Source organism: Pongo abelii, chromosome 4, assembly GCF_028885655.2.
Source record: "Pongo abelii isolate AG06213 chromosome 4, NHGRI_mPonAbe1-v2.0_pri, whole genome shotgun sequence".
In the NCBI taxonomy this organism is placed as follows: Eukaryota; Metazoa; Chordata; class Mammalia; order Primates; family Hominidae; genus Pongo; species Pongo abelii.
Window position 1 is genome coordinate 168,149,595 of NC_071989.2, and position 22,276 is coordinate 168,171,870.

At 43.3% G+C, this 22,276-nt stretch overlaps 1 long non-coding RNA gene across 2 annotated transcripts; it reads right to left on the reverse strand.

The window, feature by feature from the left end:
• Nucleotides 1-829: 829 nt before the first annotated feature.
• On the reverse strand, nucleotides 830-22,242 carry LOC129059597 (uncharacterized). 2 transcript variants are annotated; one of them, XR_008525592.1, is made up of 4 exons: nucleotides 21,968-22,242; nucleotides 7,461-7,528; nucleotides 2,811-2,887; nucleotides 830-1,011 (listed from the first exon to the last, which is right to left on the reverse strand). It is a non-coding gene; the product is annotated as an uncharacterized LOC129059597 (long non-coding RNA). The 2 variants fall into 2 exon arrangements; XR_008525593.2 differs by lacking the exon at nucleotides 7,461-7,528 and having other exon boundaries at nucleotides 21,968-22,191.
• Between the last annotated feature and the right edge of the window lie 34 nt (nucleotides 22,243-22,276).

A 22,276-nucleotide genomic window follows, 5' to 3' on the forward strand; every position in this document is an offset into this window, starting at 1 on the left:
TACTTAGTCATTTAAAGTCAGATTAATGTTCGCCAACAACAGATGGGGTCAGGATACAGGAGTTCTGCAGCTCACTGGAACTGGACAGTCTTTTAGGGCACCCAGCTCACAAGGCCACACTGTGGCCCGCCCTTGGATGGTGGCTTTTTATGCCATCAAATGATCATTTTACCCCCATGGACTGAAGTTTTAGCTAGGTTGCTAAAATGACAGGTCAGGTTGGAGTCCATGAACCAACAGCTATCAGATCCGAGGGACAAGCTAGAGGCCAATAGTCAGGCTGAGGGAATGTTTCGTTTGCCAAAAGAAAAAAGCAGGGAAAAAAACCAGTAAGCAAGCTTTTGGCATATGTGTGATGACTCGTCTCCGTTAGCTCATTTGTGTGGAATTAATTACCAAGATGAGTGGTATCAAGACCATGCACCTCCACTGCCCAAGTTTTGGGTGGGATTGGTGACATAGCTCCAACTGCCATTATGGGCTAAGTGGGTGCCTGCTGGATGGAGGCACCTGCCCAAGTGACGAAGGACAGGTCACTTTCTCTGCCTTGGCTCACCTCTCTGGAACACCCCGATCATATTTGCTCCTTACCTAGTTTTTTTAGGTAAGGGCTGTGGAATCATGAGGCAAGAGTGTTGGAGAGCATGTTGAGTCCTCTGGGAAGGAAAGGACAGAGACATTCTTTAAAGACCACTCTTTAAAGGACAGGAATATTATTTAAAAATAAGAGAAGGCAATTCACAAGCTTTCTCTGATTAGATTCTTCCCAACTGTAGGCTGGGCAGTATTAACCCCATTCTATAGGAGATATTCAGAGATTTCTGAGATTCAGAGACATTATGTTGTTCATTCAACTTTTATTTTTGTTTATTTATTTTTGTATCTCCTTCTCCTTTGGGTGCCCTGAACCTCTTGAGTGCATCTATTGTTAATCCCTTTAGATTCTTAGCCCTAACCAAAGGGTACCAGGATGGGTACCAAAGGCTGGACTCGAGACCCGGCACGGTCACTCTGGAAACAAAGCAGATAACATAACTATTAGAGGCAGTTGGGTATAGAATAACTGGGTGAGGAGTATGATTAGAGGGAAAGTGCATATAAAGACTTTCAGATTCAAAGAAAACACCACTACACTGGTAAACAAAATACATAAAGCCAGAGCTCTCCAGTTTACAGCCTCCTAGCTAGATCATCCTTCAGGTCTTTTTGAGCTCTAATGTTTAATTTTTAAATTTTTTTGCCATACATAAAAATGAGCACATCCCTTGCTTATTCCCTTCAGGTTCTGCTTTCTATTGGCAGGAGTAGGCGATGGTGGCAATGAGGTAATCAGATAAGCTAACCTCTGCTAATGGATAAATTAGCTAATGGGCAATTCCTCTTATGACTTAATGCTATCATTGGGTTAAAGCATATCCCTTCTGATCTTGGACCCATGGGAAATTGACAAATGATGGGAATTCAGCATCCCTGCAACTACACCCTAGGGGCAGTTTCTTGGTCTTCTCAATGCCAGGGGCAGGGCTGGACAGAACTGGCAAGTGAGCAAGCCTCAATTCCCTTTAATAGTGGCATCAATATGATGGCCAGAACCTAATTATTGGGCTAAACACTGTGGAGTTCTGTATCATGTGGTGGCCCCATGAAGGGGCTGGGGATGTGGAAACCCAGGCAATCTTAAAGTCATTTATGAATATTTTGGTTAATCACATTTTAAACTCTGAATAAACACATAAATACTTTTATTTTTCATTTGTTTTTGTGTGTTTGTTTATTTTTTAAAGAGGGGTCTTACTCTGGCACCCAAGCTGGAGTGCAGTGGCATGATCACGGCTCACCGCATCCTTAGTCCCTGGGCTTAAGTGATCCTTCCACCTCGGCCTTCTGAGTAGCTAGGACTACAGGCTCAGTTGGTTTTTTAAAAAATGTTTTGTAGAGACAGGGTTTTGCTCAGTTGCCTAGACTGGTCTTGAGCTCTTGGGCTCAAAAGATCCTACCACCTCGGCCTCCCAAAGTGCTGGGATTACAGGTGTGAGCCACTGCACCCTGCCTATAAGTACTTTTTTTTTTTTCTCATGGAGTCTCGCTCTGTCACCAGGCTGTAGGGCAGTGGTGCGATCTCAGCTCACGGCAACCCCTGCCTCGCGGGTTCAAGTGATTCTCCTGCCTCAGCCTCCTGAGTAGCTGGGACTACAGGCATGCACCACCATGGCCAGCTAATTTTTGTATTTTCAGTAGAGACAGGGTTTCACCATGTTGGCCAAGATGGTCTCGATCTCTTGACCTTGTGATCAGCCCAACTTGTTAAAAAAAATGCATTGTGGTAAAAACAAAAATATTTGGAAAGGCATAAAGTTTAAAAGTCCTTTTTCCTCCCATCTGCTCAAACTCCCAGGCCCACTCCCTTAAAGAAATTAAGTTAATGTTTTGTAAATATCTAAGCTAAGGAAGATCACCTATAGCTTGAATATTTCATCTCCAGAGGAGCCAGAAACAAGCAAACCAACCAATCCATCTTAGTTCCCTCCTTCCACCATCCCAGGGCTACAGATTATGTGAACAGCATGGTCTCCTTCTCATGCATCTGTCTTCCATTCTCTTGGCTTTCTCTTTTCACTGCTATGGATCTCCACCCTATGCCCACCTTTTCGATTTCAGAAGATGTCTTTTTCAGAAAAAACCTTTTATTAGCAGCTTACACTTGAGTGTAGAAAAAGATTATAATGAATGTAGTATTTGGGATCTGGAAGGAACCTTCCACATTTGTGGATGCAGAGGCCACCTCAGAAAAACAAATATACACCCATTACCTTGGGTTTGTGTAAAGGTTCAGTGTTTATAAGAGGGCTTTCCTGTCCATTTTTATGCTTGATCCTCTTCCTGGCTCCTGTATGGAAGCAGGGGAAGGCAGTATTATTTCCACTGTGCAGAGGAGAAAACTGAGCCTCTGAGAAGCTGACTTCCCCAACAGCCAGTGCACTTGTCCCGGGGCCACAGCATGGGAAGCCTTTCACCCCACTGGCATCAGCTGCTTGTGGAGGGACTTCAGGTTTGGTGGAGACAGTGGGCATGAGGCCATCCTCAGAGCACCTCAAATTGCAACACTTGGGATGCTGGCTGTTTTGCATAAGCTGACATTGAGCTCTGGCTCAGGTACTCTGCTGACTCCACTCTCCAGATTTGATTTGGCTCCTGGCCCTGTGTTTCCCAGGCATGGAAATGACATCACCATGGCTTGAGACAGAAGACCAAGTGGAGCTCTGGCATTCAGCCAGCATGGGCCCTTCCCAGTCCCCTGCTTCACAGGTGGGACTCACCTTCTTTCCCTTCATGCTTTTCTTCATCCTTCCCTTAATTTGGTGTTGTTACCTCTCATATAAGGGGAGATGTCTGTTTTCCTAACACGACCTCCTTTGCCCAGGCAGGGGTAGGGGGAGTAGAATGGCAAGAAGGGGTTGATTTGAGTGACTACAATGAGCAGGTGCTGTGCTAGGGACACTGGTACCGAGACCAAGAGGGCAGCATATTCAGTCTTGAGGACCTCACAGCTCAGGGGACAGGTCATCAGACACATAGCAAAGTAAATGAGTGAGGAATTGCATTTGGCTTCAAGTAATAGAGAATCAAAACAATAGAGATTTAAATAAGAGTCTCTTTTTCTTCCAAATTCCTTGAAATTTGGAGCTGGGTGGCCCAGGGCTGGTTTGGGAGCTCTGTGATGTCACCAGGAACCCAAGTTCCTTTGATTCTTCTGCTTGGTAATGTTTAGTAGGATTGCTTCGTAGTCATAAGACAGCTGTTGGAAATCCACACTGCATGTCTCAAGCAGGAGGAGGGAAAAAGGTGGAAATGCAAAATGGTGTTAGCCAAGTACACCCTCTTTATTTATTTATTTATTTTGAGACAGAGTCTCACTCTGTCACCCAGGCTGGAGTGCAATGATGCCATCTCAGCTCGCTGCAACCTCCACCTCCCGGGTCCAAGCGATTCTCCTTCCTCAGCCTCCCGAGTAGCTGGGGTTACAGGCGCCCACCACCATGCCCAGCTATTTTTTTTTGTATTTCTAGTAGAGACAGTGTTTCACCATGTTGGCCAGGCTGGTCTCAAACTCCTGACCTCAGGTGATCCACCTGCCTTGGCCTCCCAAACTGTTGGGATTACAGGCATGAGCCATGGTGCCTGGCCAGAGTACACCCTCTTTAAATCGCTTTCCTAGGGCCCGTATCCCGTGATGTTGACTTACGTTTCATTGCCTGCCCTAACTGCAAAGGAGGATAGGAGATAATTTGTTTAGCCTTTATTTTTTCTTTTTTAATCTGGGCACATTGTCATCTCTAACAGTATAGTCTTTGTTATTATGAAAGAGTAGAAGAAGGGATGTTGGGTAAATTACTAGCTGTGTCAGCTAATCTGGGCAATTTCAGTGCATTGTGGTGGTGTACTTTGCTGAATGTGTGATTTAGCTAAATAATTAAACCTCTCTCATCTTCAAAATGGATGTACTAATAACACATACCTTATAGTGACTAAATTGTGTAGGATTACTGTGAAGATTCGATGAGAAAATGTATGTCAAGGGCTTATGGCTATGGGAGGTATGCTGTAAGTGCCCAATAAATGTTAGTCGTGATGGTGAGCATGTCAGAGGGTGATGATCCTGGGTGTGTATTCTCCCTCCAGCACTCCCTGCCTGGCTATGGGCGCAGGCTTGTGATTTGGTTTCTTCAATGATAAAACAGTAGGATGTGTCTCTAAATTGCTATCAGATTGAGATAATCCCTGGGGAGTGTGTAACAGAGTGTGCAGCATGTCCTAGGCACTCGGAGAATTATGATTATGAAAGCACCGAGAAGAGGCGGGACGGTCAGGGAAGGCTTCCTGGGTGAGGCGTCTCTGGGTTATGTTTCACAGGTGTGAAGGAGACAGCCTGGGAAGGAGGTGGGGAAGGCTGTCACATGGTGTGCTCTGGGAGCTGTGAAGGGTCTGGGGCATCTGGGCCCCAAGGTCAAGGTAGGACATGGTACTAGTTGAGGCAGAGAGGAAGGCAGTGTTTGGGGCCATGCTGAGGGGCTGAGAGCCCTGGGGGTGTGGAGCCTGCTGCTCTGATCTCCTGGGACTGGTTTCTGAGGCTGAGGAGATCATTATTCACAGACAAGGAATTAGGTGCTTTGAACAATGCTTGTTTTATTGGCATCTGCAAACTGCCACCTGTTAACCAGAAGCCTGGGCTCAAACTCTGGCTAGATTCCTCTGGGAATAGGCTATTAATCAATGAATGACTTCCTCTTTGGCAGAGAAGGAAATGTCTAATAGCTTGAGGCTGATCTTATGACTGGAAAAATGGAAAGGCTGTTGTAAGTTCTCACAGGGATGTAAAGACAAGTTGTCTCTAGGTTTCCAACAGGGTTTTTTGTTACCTATTAGCAAATGAGCACAGATTTGTTTATCAGCTTCCCCTAGAAATTAAGTTGTTGAGGCAGCTGGAGAGGTGAATCCTGGGGTGGGAGAAGGCAGAGAAGGGAACAAGAGGAGCTGGCATTACCATGGTGCATTGTACTTAAGGAACCATAGGGGTGGCTTGTTCCTGAGCTGGGGTCGCATAGAGAGAGCGCTGGACATGAATCCAAAGTCATAGGGGCCAGTCTCATCTTTGCCCTGAGTTCCCAAAAACAATGTACGCTGTTCTGTAAAACATGGATAATACCTTGCCCACTTGAGATTACCAGGCTCTCTGATGATAACCTAGGAAAATGTATGTCTGCAAAGACACTTTGTAAAGTGCACCTAGAGTAAAATCCAACCCCCACCCCAATCTCCCAGGCCTTCTGACAAATTACTGAGCACCCCAGGCTCTTTTTCCACTTTGTACATTGACCATTGCTCCTTTTTCTGCCTAGAACATTCTTCTGCCCCCTCCTTGGAAGGGCCTTCCATGCCTTTCTAAGTACATGCTCCCCAACATAGACAGTGGTTAAGACCCAGGCTCTGAAACACCACTCATGGGTTCAAGTTCGGCTCTGACACATACCAGTGAATTGACCTTGGGCAATCACCTGACTTCTCTGCCACAGTTCCCACTTCCATAAGATGGAAGTAATAATTGTTTGTACCTTATGGAGCAGTTCTGGAGAAAGGATGACATTAATAGTTGGCCATTATTACTGTTTTTCAGAGCACTCTATTTCCCTTCTAGTGCTTTGGTCTGTAATTAATTTATTTGTATATATGTCTATTAACCAACACCCGTAATATCCTATTATCTTCTATAATGGGATCTTTTAATGAGGGCAATGACCATGTCTTTCTCATCATCCTTATATAGCACAGTGCCTGCGACTTAAAAAATGCTTAAGTCATAGTTGTTGGATGAGGAATTTACTGAACGGGTATTTCCCAGAAGTCTCAACAGCCTGTCCCCAGAAACAAGAAGACACCATGAAGGGTGACTGAGGCAGCCCTATAGCCCCTCAGGGAAGAGCCAGAGAGCTTGTCAGATGGCCCTGTTTTGCATTTCATTCCCTGGGTCTCAGGCTTTCACTTATGTAATGAAATAGCAGCGAAACCCCACTGACACCTGAGTGCTTCCCCTCTAGCCGGCCCAGTATTTGACCACAAAAAGGGGGAAGAAAAAAATATGAGAAAAAAAGGAGCTTCAAACCACATGCTTCTTGGGACACACAGATGAGCTGTCCTTTCCCCAGAGTCATCTGAGCATATTGTAGTAGCCTGAAGGGGTGTTTTGCTGAGCCTGATCATTGTGACCAAGTGGTGAAAAATCAAGGGCCCCAGCCTGCATGTCAGCAGTCGAGACTTTTTCTACCTCTGCCCCTGACCTGCTGTGCAACCTTTTGCAAGTCACCTTGTCTGTCTGGGTCTCTTCAGTGACCCCATCTGCAAATTGAGGGACTGAAATAGATGATGACAGTAGAGTAGCAGTTCTAGCTTTGCCTGTAGACTTGGTAGAATGATTAATAATAACCTCTTTCATTCTTCTTTTTTTTTTTTGAGATGGAGTCTTGTTCTGTCGCCCAGGCTGGAGTGCAGTGGTGTGATCTTGGCTCACTGCGACCTCCGCCTCCCAGGTTCAAGCGATTCTCCTGCCTCAGCCTCCCAAGTAGCTGGGATTACAGGCGTGTGCCACCACGCCAGGCTAATTTTTGTATTTTTAGTGGAAATGGGGTTTTACCATGTTGGCCAAACCTTGAACTCCTGACCTCAAGTGATTTACCCACCTTGACCTCCCAAAGTGCTGGGATTACAGGCATAAGCCACTGTGCCTGGCCCATTTCTCTAAATGACTTGTATTGGATGATGGATTATAAGATTAGTTGGATGCAAGTCTCTGCCAGTTGTAAGATTATTGCCCTTGTTATTATTATTTTTTTTTCTGACTGCCCATCCATGCTCCTGCTCCGTCCCCAGATTCATGCTCTGTCCAGCTTGCTCTCTGGAATACTGACCTCCAAAGCCACTGTCACTTGGCCACTCCCACTCTCTGGATTCCTGTGAGGTTTGGTGATGGAAGGCACTAGCAGAAGAAGGGAGTGTGGGAAAAGAGAGAAGCAGGGTCATTAATCCCTCAGTGCCCCCTTTACTGCATCCTGGGAAGTGTCTGTTTCCTGTGCCCATGGCTTCCATTGGCTGAGCTCTAGAAACCTTACAATTTCCCAGCCCTTTAGGCCTAGGGGTAGTAATGTCTTCCCAGTGTGCACTTCCATCCCCAGCTGCTCCCTAGTTCTACCACACCTCTGAATTTAGTGCCTTCGGCAAACTGTCTCCAGTTGACTGTTTTGAGGATGTTCTTTGTTTTCTGCTAGAACTTGGACAAACACAGATTCTTTGACACTCTGACCCAATCTTCCCTTGAGGCACTGGGCTGTCCAGTACAGGGACACCACATCCAAATGTAGGCAGCTCTGCTGCTGAGTCTTGGTTTTCTAGGACGAAGAGGCCTGTGGCATAACTAGCAGCATGAATCGGCGGGGGGGTGGGGGGCGGTCACGACAATGGCCTGTGATGCCATTTAGGTGCCATTGCAGCAACATGAACATGAACTCAAGAAACTCACAGTGCATGTCTGACGCATGGTAGGCATTCAAGAATAGTAAGATTTCCACCCCCAGATTTTATTATGAACATTTTTGAACAATCAGAAAGTTGAAAGACTTGCACCGTGAACACCCATCTATTTGTCATCTGAACTCTACAATGAATAGTTTTCTGTCCTTGCTTTATCACATATTCATCTATCTAATCCTCTATCCATCTCTCAACCCATCGTATTGTTTATGTACTGTGTTTTAAAGCTAATTGCAAACATCAGTATATTCCTTGTCTAAAGACTTCAGCAAATATAATAGGATTGTTTTCATTACAAAAGCAATTGAAGCTAATAGTGAAACATTCTGAAATGCAACGTGTATGAAATGAAAAATGGGAAATATCTCTTTACTCTCTGTAATCTTGTTCCCCAGGCACAACTGCTGGTGGGTGTTGGGACTCAGAAAACAATACCCCAAAATAAAGGCCTCAGAAGCCAAAAAGTTTTTCTCTGACCTCTGCCCTCCTGTCTCTCAGCCCCTTTCTACCCCAAGGCTAGCCAGAGAAACTAGAATCCCTTTTTCCCAAGGTAGGTCATAGGAACCAGAACCCCTTTTCTCCAAAGACAGCCACAAAACCTAGAATTATTACTCCAATGTTCCCCTCTGCCTTTCTGTGTAAAAACTGGCCATGAAGAAATTATCTGACCTACCTTGTTTGACCCCCATTCCAGAGAGGGGTCTGCCCCATTCCCAGAAGGAAGGAATGCTGCTCAGAAAGGCCAAGAAGAACTTTGACAGACAGGCCTTGCTGGGTTTCCCTGCTCAGTCTATTAGCGTTAGATTAGACCTTTTTTTTTTTTTTTTTTTTTTTTTTTCCCTAATCCTATTTCTACATGGCCGTTCATACTTTGTTATGAAATGGACAATTTCCCCTGTATCTTTGTTCTTCATCCTGAAGTCCCCTGTGTATGCACATTAAATAAATTTGTATGCCTTTTCTCCAATTAACCTGCCTTTTGCGAGTTGGTATTTCAGCAAATCCTCAGAGGGCCAAGGGGAGCCCTCCCTTTCACCCGTACATGGGATAGTCCCAAGCATTCATGTACACATGTAGTTTTGATGTCTTACAAGACTTGAATTATAGCATACTTATTGTTTCGCACCTTGCTTTTAAAAAATCAACCGTATCTTGAAAACATTCTTGCTTGTTAATAATGGGTCATCTCAACTTTTTAATGACTGTAGAAATTTCCATATTAAGTACCTCATTTATTTAACCATTTCTCATTGATGGACATTCATACTATTTTGGGTTTTTTGGGGATATGATAAACAACGTCACAATGAAGATTCTTATACATTCCTTTACTTGACAAATATTCTAATAAGCACCACTGTGTGCCAGACATTGTTCTATGCTTCGGGATATTAGGAAAATAAGATGGGTAGCATTTGTGTGGAAAGTACATTCTTCTGAGGGAGTCAGATAACGAACTAGAAAACATCAAAAGCAAATAAATTGTTTTAGCTAGTTATTAAGAAAATAAAATTGAGTAATTTGATAGATGGTGATAGAAGGGGTTACTTTACAAATGGTCATCTGGAAGGCCTCCACTTCAAGGTGGTGATATTTGAGCTGAGACCTGAATGAAAAGAAGGGGCCAGTTACGCAAAGTCCTAAGGAGAATGGATAGCAAATCCACAGGCTCTGGAGTGGGAGCAAGCTTGGTGTGTTGAGGGATAGAAATACACACAGCATAGCAAATACAGCAAGTGGTGTGAAATGGGGTTGGAAAAGGTGGCACGGGCCAGATCACTAGGACCAAGGAGTTTGAAATTTATTCCTAGTGCAGTATATCAGGTTGTATTTTTATCACTGGATAATCATAGAGTAAAACTAGCTTGATCTGATCCATGTAGAATGGAATAGGAGCAAAAAATGTTTTGTATCTGGTTAGCTGCAGCATGGCAAGCCACAATTTCCCTCTAGGGTGTGTGGCACCCTGGAAAGAGAATGAGTGTCGGAGCCAGAGAGATCTGCTTTCAAATTCCATCTCCATTGGTATACACCCCAAAGAATTGAAAGCAGGGTCTCGTATTGGCACACCATGTTCATAGCAGCACTGTTGACAAAATGGAACCCCCAAATGGAAGCAATCCAAGTGTTCATCGACAGAAGAATGATAAACAAATGTGGTATATAGGGTGAGCGTGATAGCTTATGCCCATAATCCCAGCTGAGGCCGAGGCAGGTGAATCACTTGAGCTCAGGAGTTTGAGACCAGACTTGGCAACATGGTGAAACCTTGTCTCTACAAAAAACACAAAAATTAGCTGGGTGTGGTGATGCATACCTACAGTCCCAGCTACTTGGGAGGCTAGATGAGAGGATCACTTGAGCCAGGAGGTTGAGGCTGCAGTGAGCCAAGATGGTGCCATTGCACTCCAGCCTGGGTGAAAAAGTGAGACCCTGTCTCAAAAAAAAAAAAAAAAAAAAAAAAAAGAAAAAAGTGGTATATGCACAAAATGGAATATTAAAAACAAGGGAAATTCTGACCTGCTACAACATGAACATGTTAAGTGAAATATGCCAGTCACTAAAAGACAAATACTGTAGATTTCACTTATATGAGGTACTTAGAAAAGTCAAATTCATAGAGACTGAAAGTAGAACGGTGGTTAGAAGGGGCTGTGGGGAGGGAGGAATGAGTAGTTGTTGTTTAATGAGTGTAGACTTTCAGTTTTGCCAGATAAGAAGAGTTCTGGAGATTGGTTGCACAATAATGTGAATGTACTTAACATTACTTAAATGTATGCTTAAAGTGGCTAATGGTTAAGATGGTACATTTTGTGTTATGCGTTTATGTTATGCCCAGCTAATTTTTGTACTTTTTGTAGAGACGGGGTTTTACCATGTTGCCTAGGCTGGTCTTGAACTCCTGGACTGAAGCCTCCAAAAATGCTGGGGTTACAGGTGTGAGCCAATGCGCCAGGCCCTGTTACTCGTTTTTAATTAAAAAATTCCAGCTCCATCACTTACTGATGGTGTGACTTGGTCAATTAGTCCCTCTAGGCATGAGTTTTCTCATTTATAAAAGGAAGACAACAATATCTCATAGCTGTTCTGAAAACAGACTTCAATGCTGTCTGGTTCCAATCTTACTTTGCATAATTTGGAATCTCAGGCTCCCCAGGCACACAGCTTAAAGAACCTTTCAATGAATCCCAATTGAGTTGTCCTTGTACCTAGTACATAGTAGATGCTCAGTGAACATTTGTGGACTTGCTGGCTGACTGAATCCACTTATATAGACATGATCTAAAAGGAAGCATATGTGTAGGGAGCTATGTGCCTGGTACATAGTAGGCATTCCATAAATATTTATGGAACAGGTGAATGTGTACACACCTGCCCACAAACTGTGGCAAAACAACTTGCTTGCTCCAAAATGCACACATTTTCCCCCCTCATGTTGTACCGTAATGGTTGCTTTAGAAAACAAACTGAAATCCCTACTGACTGAGTCTCATGTTAGCACTGTTGCTAGAAAAAAAATCCCCCAGATTTCCACAAATATTGTAGTTTAAACAATGCAAAGTTATTCTCTTACAGTTCTATGTGTCTGATGTGGTCTCACTGGGCTAAAATCAAGGCGTCAGCAGGGGTATGTGCCTTACTGAAGGCTCTAGGGGAGGATCTCTTTCCTTGTGCATTCAGGTCGCTGGCAAAATTCAGTTCCTCTGGTTGTAGGACTGAGATGTTGTTTCCTTGCTGGCTATCACTGAGGGACATTCCCAGCTTCTAGAGGCCACCTGAATTCCTTGACTCATGCCCAATTCTGCCATCTTCAAAGTCAGAAACTCTTCTTTCTTGTCACCTCTCTGACTCATTTTTAAGGAAAGCGACCCTGTTTTTAAGGACTCATGTGATTGGATTAGGCTGTCCTGGGTAATGCAGGATAATCTCAAGGTACTTAACCTTAATCTCATTTGCACAGTCCCCTTTGCTATGTCATAATATATTCAAAGATCCTGGGGATTAGGTCATGGATGTATTTGGAGGGGTTATTATTCTACCTATTGCAGCATCCATTATCACTTTAGAATGGAATGGTTTCTCAGAACAGGCAGTTGTCTGTCTCCCAGCAAAGAGCTCCAGAAAACTAGGCCAATGAAAGGGAAATTTGGATGAAGGCAAGAGAGGTGAGGCACTGGCAGTAAATGTGCTGGCAGGCCTGCGAGGGATGCTACAGAAAGAGGTACCTGGTTTCATGGAATCCAGGTTATCAAAAGAAGAAATATTCACAAATGCCAGGAAAGTTAAATTTCATGTCTCTTACAATTTCCCTTCAGACCAATTCTGCCAAAGATAAAGCGATCTTCACCTCTGTGAAAAACAGTAATTCCTTTCTCCATGATTTTCATGATTTGGTTGATGGGTTATTGGTTCATCGCTGCAATTATAATTGAAGGACATTGTCTTTGCTGGTTTGGTGAAGCTTCCAGATGTTATCAGAAGGGGTGTTCCTTTAAGCTCACCCAGCATTCTCTCACTTATAGCTGGGCGTTAGCTATACAAGAGCTATTTGGTCTCTGAGAGCAAAGGTTCAGCCACTAAGGAAGGACCTGGTGGTGTCCGACGTAGGCCTTTAGATTCGTTTCTGGAGCTTCTCTCCAGGGCCTAAGAAGTGACTCTGCCAGGACACCATCTGTTTCAACCCTATTTTTTTTTCTTCTTTCTGCCTCGGCAATCCTCTTTTTTTTCTTTTTCTTCCTTTTCTCTTCTCTCCTTTCTAGTGTTCTGATGTTTTAGGATCAAAATAATGAAAAAGAATAGAAACCATTTCAATTCAGAAAATAATCCAAAGATGGAAAAAGATGTGTACCAAATTCACTGCTCTAATCATTTCTGTTCTGATAAAAGGAGTTTACAGCAAAGAAATAACTTTTCTGTGTCTCTGAGGCTTTGGAAAAACAAGGCATCAAGAAGCTTTGGGGTGTGGTGGGTGTGGTGGGGCAGCCTACTGCTTGTTGAGGTAATGCAAACTAAGGAAAAAGAGGTATTAGCTTCCTCCGAGGCCAGGGCGTTTTAGGCTGCAGGTAAACCATGGATGTGGTTCTACAGATGTTGCCACAACGGGAAGCCAAAATCTCACAGCTAACAGAGGTCATGGCTTTTGGAAACAGTGGTTGCGACACAGAGGAAACTCCCCCTCCCAGCCCTACCCCAAGCACATCCTTGCTTCTCTCAGTCACGCCAGTTACACCAACAGGGGCAGCTCTGGGGAGGACATTTGGAAAATAGTCAAGAGAGGGTGAAACCGCTGGCGTGATGTCACCAACAAGAGGCTACCCCCTGGGGAAACCTAACAGGAAAAAGGTAGTTGAGCCAGGAAAAGCCACCAGACCCTTTCTCTTGGCTCGAGGCATCATATACATTTGAATAATAATCAAATTAACAATGTAATATGACTGTTTAGCAACAAAGATTTGCTAATCATGGTTTTACATGGATTATCTTTAGTCATTAAATTCTCTACATCCTAGAGATGCGGAAATTGAGAACGAGAGAGGTTATGAGAGCTTTGAAAGGCCACAGAGCATGTGTTGTGGCTGAGATTCAAGCCCAGCTTTACTGATTTTAAAGCTTGTCTTCTCTTTCCCTCCCTTGCTTCCTTTTTTTTTTTTTCAATTTTCTTTCTTGCTTCATGTGCTTTTTTTTCTTTTAAGAAATAAAATGTTACCCCCTCATCAATAATCCCTTTGTGTCTCTGCTGTCTGCTCTGTCCCACCCGCCTGCCATCCTTGCCAGCAGCAGCCTCTCAATTGAGGTTAGAGTTTCCCTCCCACCCTTCATTATGCATGTTCATGGCTATAAACAATCAGTATGCATGTTTGAAAAATTTACGTATATGAGAAAGAGCTTAAAGTATTAATTTACAGAGAAAAAAATACAAATGGCTATTAACCATCAGAAAAGATTCACCACCTCATTCATTAAAAAAAGAGTAAATAAAAAAAAAAAAATTCAAACCACATTGAAGCTGGGTGCAGTGGTGCATTCCTGTAGCCCTAGCTACTTAGGAGGCCGAGGTGGGAGGGTGGCTTGAACCCAGGAGTTAGAGGCCAGCCTGGGCAACATAATGAGACTCCATCTCTAAAAAAAAAAAAAAAAAAAAAAAAAATCACTAAAAAAACCCCCTTCACATTGAGATAGCATTTCAAAAATCTGTCAAATCAGTCCATACCCAAGATTTGATAACAGTGTATAGAAGAGGCTGAGGGAAAGAGGCACTTAAACTTTGATTGTGGTGAGTAAACTGGTATAATCTCTGTAGAGGGCAATTTGACAATATATATCAAAAATGCAAATGCACAAATCTAGGTGTGGTGGCTCATGCCTATAGTCCTGGCACTTTTGGGAGGCTGAGGTGGGAGGATTGATTGAATCCAGGAGTTTGAGCCTGCAATGACCTATGATTGATCCACTGTACTCCAGCCTCGACAACAGAGTGAGAACCTGCCTCAAAAAAAAAAAAAAAAAAAAGCAAATGGCAAATGCACAAAATTATAAAAGAAATCCCATTTCTTATAATTTATCTACAGATAGGTATATGTTTACACATGTTCAAAACTGCATGTGTTCAAGGTTATTCATTGCAGTATTGCTTGTAATAAAAAGACCAGAAACAGGTCACATATTCATTAACAGGGAATGATTAAATAAGTATGGTGCATTGTTGTAACGGAATCATATGCAGTTGTAAGTGAGAATGAAGGCACTCTCTGTACTAATATGGAAAGTTTTCAAATACATGTTAAGTGGAAAAAAAAAAAGCAAGGTGCAGAAGAATATATATAGCATGCTATATTTTGTGCTAATGAAGGGGAAAATAAGCCTATGTATTAATTTTTTTGCATATGCATAAAGAAACTGAAAGTTTACATGCAAAACCTAATAGCAGTTTTGCATGTGGGATGCGGAAAGAGGGGTGGTATGAGGTATGGGAGAAGACTTTTAAATATATTTCTTAATTTTTTTTGAGATAGCCCATGTGGATGGACTATGTTACCTATTCCAAAAATTAAATTAAAAAGTTAAAGTGGTTTTATGCTGTACAAGTAATTCTGTAACCTTTTCCAATCAGGTTTATTTATTTATTTATTTATTTATTTTGAGACAGATTCTTGCTCTGTCGCCCAGGCTGCAGTGCAGTGGCGCTATCTCGGCTCACTGCAAGCTCCGCCTCCCAGGTTTACGCCATTCTCCTGCCTCAGCCTCCGAGTAGCTGGAACTACAGGCGCCTGCCTCCACGCCCGCTAATTTTTTGTATTTTTAGTAGAGACGGGGTTTCACCGTGTTAGCCAGGATGGTCTCGATCTCCTGACCTCGTGATCCGCCCGCCTCAGCCTCCCAAAGGTTTATCTTTTTGAGTTTCTATCCGTGTGGTTGTGCCCTTGATTTTTCCATTAATTATGCTGCCTTGAACTGTAGAATTTTACAGCTGGAAAAGCTCTTGGAGAACACCTAGTTTCCAGCTTTCATATTACAGGAAAGAAAAATGGAGGTGCAGCAGTGGCAAGTAATTACTCAGAGTAGCTCAGCAAGTCAATGGCAGAATTGGGGGTTTGGCCTCAGACCTGACTTTGATTCAGAGGCTGGGACTGCCTTTCTTCACCCCATCCTCAACCAATGCCAAAGCCATCAGCCGAGTCTTAAGAAGAGATTGGTAACTTTACATGTTATCCTTTCCTAGGCACATTTGCATTCAAAAACAAAACAAAGATAACAACAGACAACAAAACCCAGTGGTGACTGTTCCAATAGTGATTGTTCAGACCTCAGAAGTCAGGGAGATGCTTTGGGATGAGGGATACGGGGTGGGATGGTAATAGTGGTTGGGCCGGTAGTCAAGGACACGGTAAACTTTCTAATATCTCCATTCCCCTACGAAATACATAAATCAGTTAAAGGAGAAGAAAAAGGCAAATAAAACAAAACAACGAGGTTATCACTAGTTCATTCATATAAAGATTGTTTCTGTTTTCAGCTCAGGAAGAACTAATTTGAATTTTATATTAGTGATTACATTGCTATGAATATTATTAATTTAACTAGATCTTATTAGACTTTTTGTTGCCATAGTGACAGTACAGGCACTAATAAGCCACAGAGTATGAGACCTCTGCAGGCAGAGTCATCTGGTGTACCCCTCCGCCTACATGCAGAACTCCTCTAAGCAGTTCTGATAGGTAAAGATCTTTTAGGATTTATGTTAATAATGCCAGCCCTTCTGGAGTTCTTATAGTCAAGCACCGTGCCAGAAGTGGCAAGAATACAAAAACTCAGAAGAAATGTACTTCTGAGATGGCCAAATTCCTAGGCAGATAAAAAGGGGTCCCCGGAGAATCTCCGACTGGCCTGCGCCCTGGGAGCACGAGTTGGAGCCAGGGGGAGTTCACACAGTTTGCAGGAGGGAGGAGCCTGGCCTCTTCAGTTTCTGTGTGGTGGCCTGGTGTTCAGTCTGCGAGATGGGAGCCCGCTGGCAGGATCCCTTCTTGCTTTGCTGAGAGTTTTTTTTTTCCTTTTTTCCTTTTTGCCCAACAAATTCCTCTCTAAGCACCCTTCAGTGTGTCCGCGCGCCTCATCCTTCCTGGTTGTGTGACAAGAACCCGGTTTTAGTTGAACTAAGGAGCAAAATTCTGCAACACTTCCACCACAAATTAAATAGCATACATGGGTGTTTTCTAAAATTTTATACAAAAATATTTCACTTATTTATTTATTATTATTATTATTTTTTGAGAAGAAGTCTCGCTCTTGTCCCCCAGGCTGGAGTGCAATGGCAGGATCTCGGCACACTGCAACTTCCGCCTCCTGGGTTCAAGCGATTCTCCTGCCTCAGCCTCCCGAGTAGCTGGGATTACAGGCGCACACCACTACCGCTGGCTAATTTTTGTATTTTTAGTAGAGACGGGGTTTCACCATGTTGGCCGGGCTGTTCTCAAACTCCTGACCTCAGGTGATCCGCCTGCCTCGGCTTCCCAAAGTGCTGGGATTACAGGCGTGAGCCACTGCGCCTGGCTATACAAAAATATTTTTAACAGTAAAGGAACAGAAACAATGTGTAGAGGCCTCCCTATGCTTGAAATTTTGGTCACATTTGGGATTTTAACTCATAATTTCATTCAAAATGTTGGATTCTACTCCATAATATAAATGTGTTTGCTTTAATGTCTATTAAATGTCTACATGTATAGTCTGTTAACTATTTTTTCTTCCTAGTCTTCTAGTAAAATTGATGCTCCAAGAAGATACACAACGTTGACCATGTGGATTCAGATATCTCCTGCTTGGATCTCAGCCTGGATCTTCTTGTTTGAGAAGCATAGGTTAGCTACAGGTTGGTAAACTCTTTTGTAAGGGCCAGATAGTAAATATTTAAACAGTATATGAGCCACACTGTTCCCGGACAGAACGAGGTCCTGCTGCCTGTTCTCGTGGTCCAATAACGAGATGCAGACAGACTGGGAAAGAAGGGAGTTTATTTCTGCAACTGGTTACAGGGAGAAGGCTGGAGTAACTCACCAGACCAACTCAAAATTAGTGGTTTTTCTCTAGTGCTTATGTTGCTGGAAGGAGGTCCCAATCCAGACCCCAAGAGAGGGTTCTTGGATTTCATAGAAGAAAGAATTTGAGGCGAATCCATAGGGTAAAGTGAAAGTAGGTTTATTAAGAAAGTAAAGGAATAAAGAATGGCTACTCCATAAGTAGAGCAGCCCCAAGGTTGGCTGGTTGCCCATTTTTATAGTTATTTCTTGATGACATGCTAAACAAGGGACGGATTACTCATGCCTTCCCATTTTAGACCATGTAGGGTAACGTCCTGACATTGCCATGATGTTTCTAAACTGTCATGGTGCTGGTGGGAGTGTAGCAGTGAGGACGACCAGAGGTCACTCACATTGCCATCTTGGTTTTGATGGGTTTGGGCCGGCTTCTTTACTGCAGACTGTTTTATTGGCAGGGTCTTGATGACCTATATCTTCTGCGGACCTCCTATCTTATCCCGTGACTAAGAATGCCTTAACCTCCTGGGAATGCAGCACAGTAGGCCTTAGACTTACTTTATCTAGCCCCTATTCAAGATGGAGTTGCTCTGGCTTAAATGCCTCTGATATGCCCACATGTGGGGCCTGGGGTCTGGAAAATTACTTCAGAGGCTTGGAACAATTACTTAATCTAAAGTAGGTCCTGGTACAAGGTGTGCAAGAACACCTCCATTATTTTAATTAAACTCTAAGGTCTGAGAAAGCCCAGGTGGGGTCTTAATGGACTTGTTTTCACATTCTAACCTTTGTACCAAGGCACCAGTTTCTCCAGTTCTTTAATGTTTTACTTATATGTTCATCAGAGTGACAATAAGGTATTGGTGAAGGCTAACTGCTCTGGTGGCTAATGGAGACCTGGCCTGCCACAACACTGTTTCTGTTACATGCCCTCAACCCAGCCATTATAGCAAAATACAGCCAGAGATAGTATGTAAATGAATTGGCATGGCTGTGTTCCAGTAAAACTTTACTTACAAAAACAGACAGATTTGGCCAATGGCCTGCATTTGGCCAATGGCCTGCATTTGGCCTGTAGGCTGTAGTTTACCAATCCCTGGATTAGAAAATGCCCCAAGAGTTTATAAAAGGGACATTTTTGGCCAAGTGTGGTGGCTCACGCCTGTAATCCCAGCACTTTGGGAGGCTGAGACGGGCAGCTCGTGAGGTCAGCAGATCGAGACCATTCTGGCCAACATGGTGAAACCCTGTCTCTACTAAAAATACAAAAATTAGCTGGGTGTGGTGGCGCACGCTAGTAATCCCAACTACTCGGGAGGCTGAGGCAGGAGAATGGCTTGAACACGGGAGGTGGAGATTGCAGTGAGCCGAGATTGTGCCACTGCACTCCAGCCTGGTGACAGAGTGAGACTCCATCTAAAAATAATAATAATTTTAAAAAGGCAAGTTTTTTTCAGCTGGAAAAAATAAGGAAGAAGAGTGAAAGTGGAAATTCTATTGGTTATTGAAGGCTGCTAGTATTTCAAACAGCAGAGAGGAAATGTCAGCATTATTGGTGGAGAACCAATATAAGCAAAGGCAAATGTCTTGGGGCTTATATGTAGATGGCAGTGGGGGACAGGGAGGACAGTAATTAGATCAGTTTGACTGAAGGAAGAAACTCGTGTCAAAGAGAAACATTCTAAATTATCAGGGCTGGAAGAGACTTTGCTGATCATTTGCTTTTCATTGTACAGATGGGGAAATTAATGTGGGCTATTTCAGATCTGGAAAGAGAATAAAGAGTGGCATGCCTCGAATACTGTCTTAGTTCATTTTGTGCTGCTATTACAGCATGCCTGAGATGGGTATTTACAATGAACAGAAACGTATCAACTCTTTTCTGGAGGTCGGGAAGTCCCAGATTGAGGGGTGACATCTGTCAAGGGCCTTTTTGCTGCATCATCCCAAGGTGCAAGGGCAAAGAGAGGGAGGGAGAGAGAGAAAAGGGGACCAAACTTACCCTTTTATGGCAAACCCACTCCTGTGATAATGGCATTAATCTATTCATGAAAGGTGGATCCTCATGGCCCAATCACCTCTCATTAGGCCCCGCCTCCAAATACTGTTGCATTGGAGATTAAGTTTCCAACAAATAATTTTGGAGGGCACATTTAGACCATGGCATTCTGTACCTGACCCCCAAAACTCATGTCCTTTTCACATGCAAACTACATTCATTCCATTCCAATAGCCCCAACATCTTAACTGTTTCAGCACCAATTTAAAAGTTCGAAGTTTAGAGTCTCATTTAAATTAGACATGGGTGAGACTCAAGGCACAATTTATCCTAAGTTAAAACCCCTCCAGCTGTCAGCCTGTGAAATCAAACAGATTATCTACTTCCAAAATACATTAGTTGAACGGGCATAAGATAGACATCCCCATTCCAAATGGAAGAAATACGAAAGAAGAATGGAGAAACAAGTCCCAGGCAAGTTCAAAACCCAATTAAGGTGAATAATACTGAGTCCTAAGGCTTAAGAATAATATTTTTTCACTAGGTATCCTACCTTTGGGTATAATGGGATGGGGGTTGGTCCCCCATTGCCTTGGCAACCCTGCCTCTGTGGGGGATTAGGGATAGCTAGGCCTGTGCAGCAGCTTTCAGGGGTTGAAATCTCATGCCTGCAGCTCCCCCAGGCTGTTATCTCATGGTGGTGACTCTACAGTTCTGGGGTCTTGGGGGTGAAATTACTCTCATGGCTCCACAAGGACTAGTAGGGACTTTCTGCAGCAGCTCTGATCCCAAAGTTCTGCTGGGCATTGCCCTAGTGGGGGCTGTCTGCGGTGACTCTGCCCGTGAGAAAAGTTCTGCCTGGGCCTCCATGCTATCTGAGACATCCTTTGAAATCTAGGTAGAAGTAGCGATGTCCCCACAGCTCTTGCATTCTGTGTACCTGCAGACTTAACACCACATGGATACTGCTAAGATTTGCCATTTGAGGTGCTGTGCCAGAATTCGGAGAGCAGAGACTTGACCTGGCCTGGAGCCAAGGCCCCGTGGATGCCCTAGGCCCTTCTTTTGATTTATTTTCTTTTCCCAGGCCTTGTCATTCTGAGCCTGCAATAGGAAGGTCTGCATCAGTAATCTCTCATGTGTCTTTGGGGTCATTCTCCCCTTGTACTGATGAATAACCTCCAGCTTTATTCTATCCATGCTAATCTCCTTATCAAATGGTCCTTTGGGCACATCCTTGGTTTCCTAAAAATTTTTTTTCTCTTAAAAAAAATCTTTTTTTATTCTCTACTATATAGCCAGTCTGAGAGTCCTCCACGTCTCTATTTCTCTTTTAATTTTAAATTCTGTCTTTAAATAATTTCTTTTTCTTGCATTTTACTCTATACAGTTAAGAGAAGCCATGCTGCTCCTTCGGTATTTTGCTTAGACATATCTTCCACCAGACACCCTAGTTCATTGCTCTTAAATTCTGCCTTCTGTAAAGCTCTTGAGCATGCACACAATTCAGCCAAGTTCTTTGCCACTTAACAACAAGGATGGCCATGACTCCAGTTTTCTTTGTTTTTTAATCTTTTCCTTTTTTTTTTATTATTATACTTTAAGTTTTAGGGTACATGTGCACAATGTGCAGGTTAGTTACATATGTATCCATGTGCCATGCTGGTGTGCTGCACCCATTTAGCATTAGGTATATCTCCTAATGCTATCCCTCCCCACTCCCCTCACCCACAACAGTCCCCAGAGTGTGATGGTCCCCTTCCCGTGTCCATGTGTTCTCTAAGGTATTCTTCATTTCCATCTGAGGCCCAATCAGTATGGCCTTTACTGCTCATATTTCTATGAACATTCTGATTATGATGGCTTAAATAAAGTTTCAGACTTCGTCTATAGCGCTCCTCTTCTTTTGAGCCCTTACCAGCATCATCCTCAAAGTCTATTTATAGTAATTTTGGCTTTTTCTAGCCTGCTCCTCTAAATTCTTTCAGCTTCATTTAATTACATAGTTCTGAAGCTGCTTCCACATTTTCAGGTATTTGTTATAGTAACAGCTCCACCTCTTAGTGCCAATTTTCTTTCTTAGTCTGTTTTGTTCTGCTGTAACAGAATACCACAGACTGGGTAATTTATAGTAAACATAAATCTATCAGCTCACACTTCTGGAGACTGGAAAGTCCAAGATCGAGGGGCTGCATGTGGTGAGGGTCTTGCTGCATTTTCCTATGGCAGGAGGGCAGAGAGAAAGAGAGAGAAAGAGAGAGAAAAGGGGACCAAAGGTACTCTTTTATAAGGAACTCACTCCTGCAATAAAGGCATTAATTCGTTCATGAGGGTATAGACTTCATGGCCTACTCACCTCTCATTAAGATCCACCTGCTAACACTGTTGAGTTGGGTGTTAAATTTCCAATGCATGCCTTTTGGGGGACACATTCAAATTATAGCAAATACTAAGTTAAGGAAGTTTCAGCTCTGTCTGGCAGCCTCATAATATTTCAACTCTTCATCATTTGAATGCTTATTAATTAACCAACTTCCTATATGCCATGTGATCAGATGTCACAGGAGGAGTTCCTTTGGGATGAACTTAGTTCTTTGTGCACCATTGTGAAGTAACACTGTAGTGATGGTGACAAGACACATCTGGAGCAGTTACCTAAACAAGC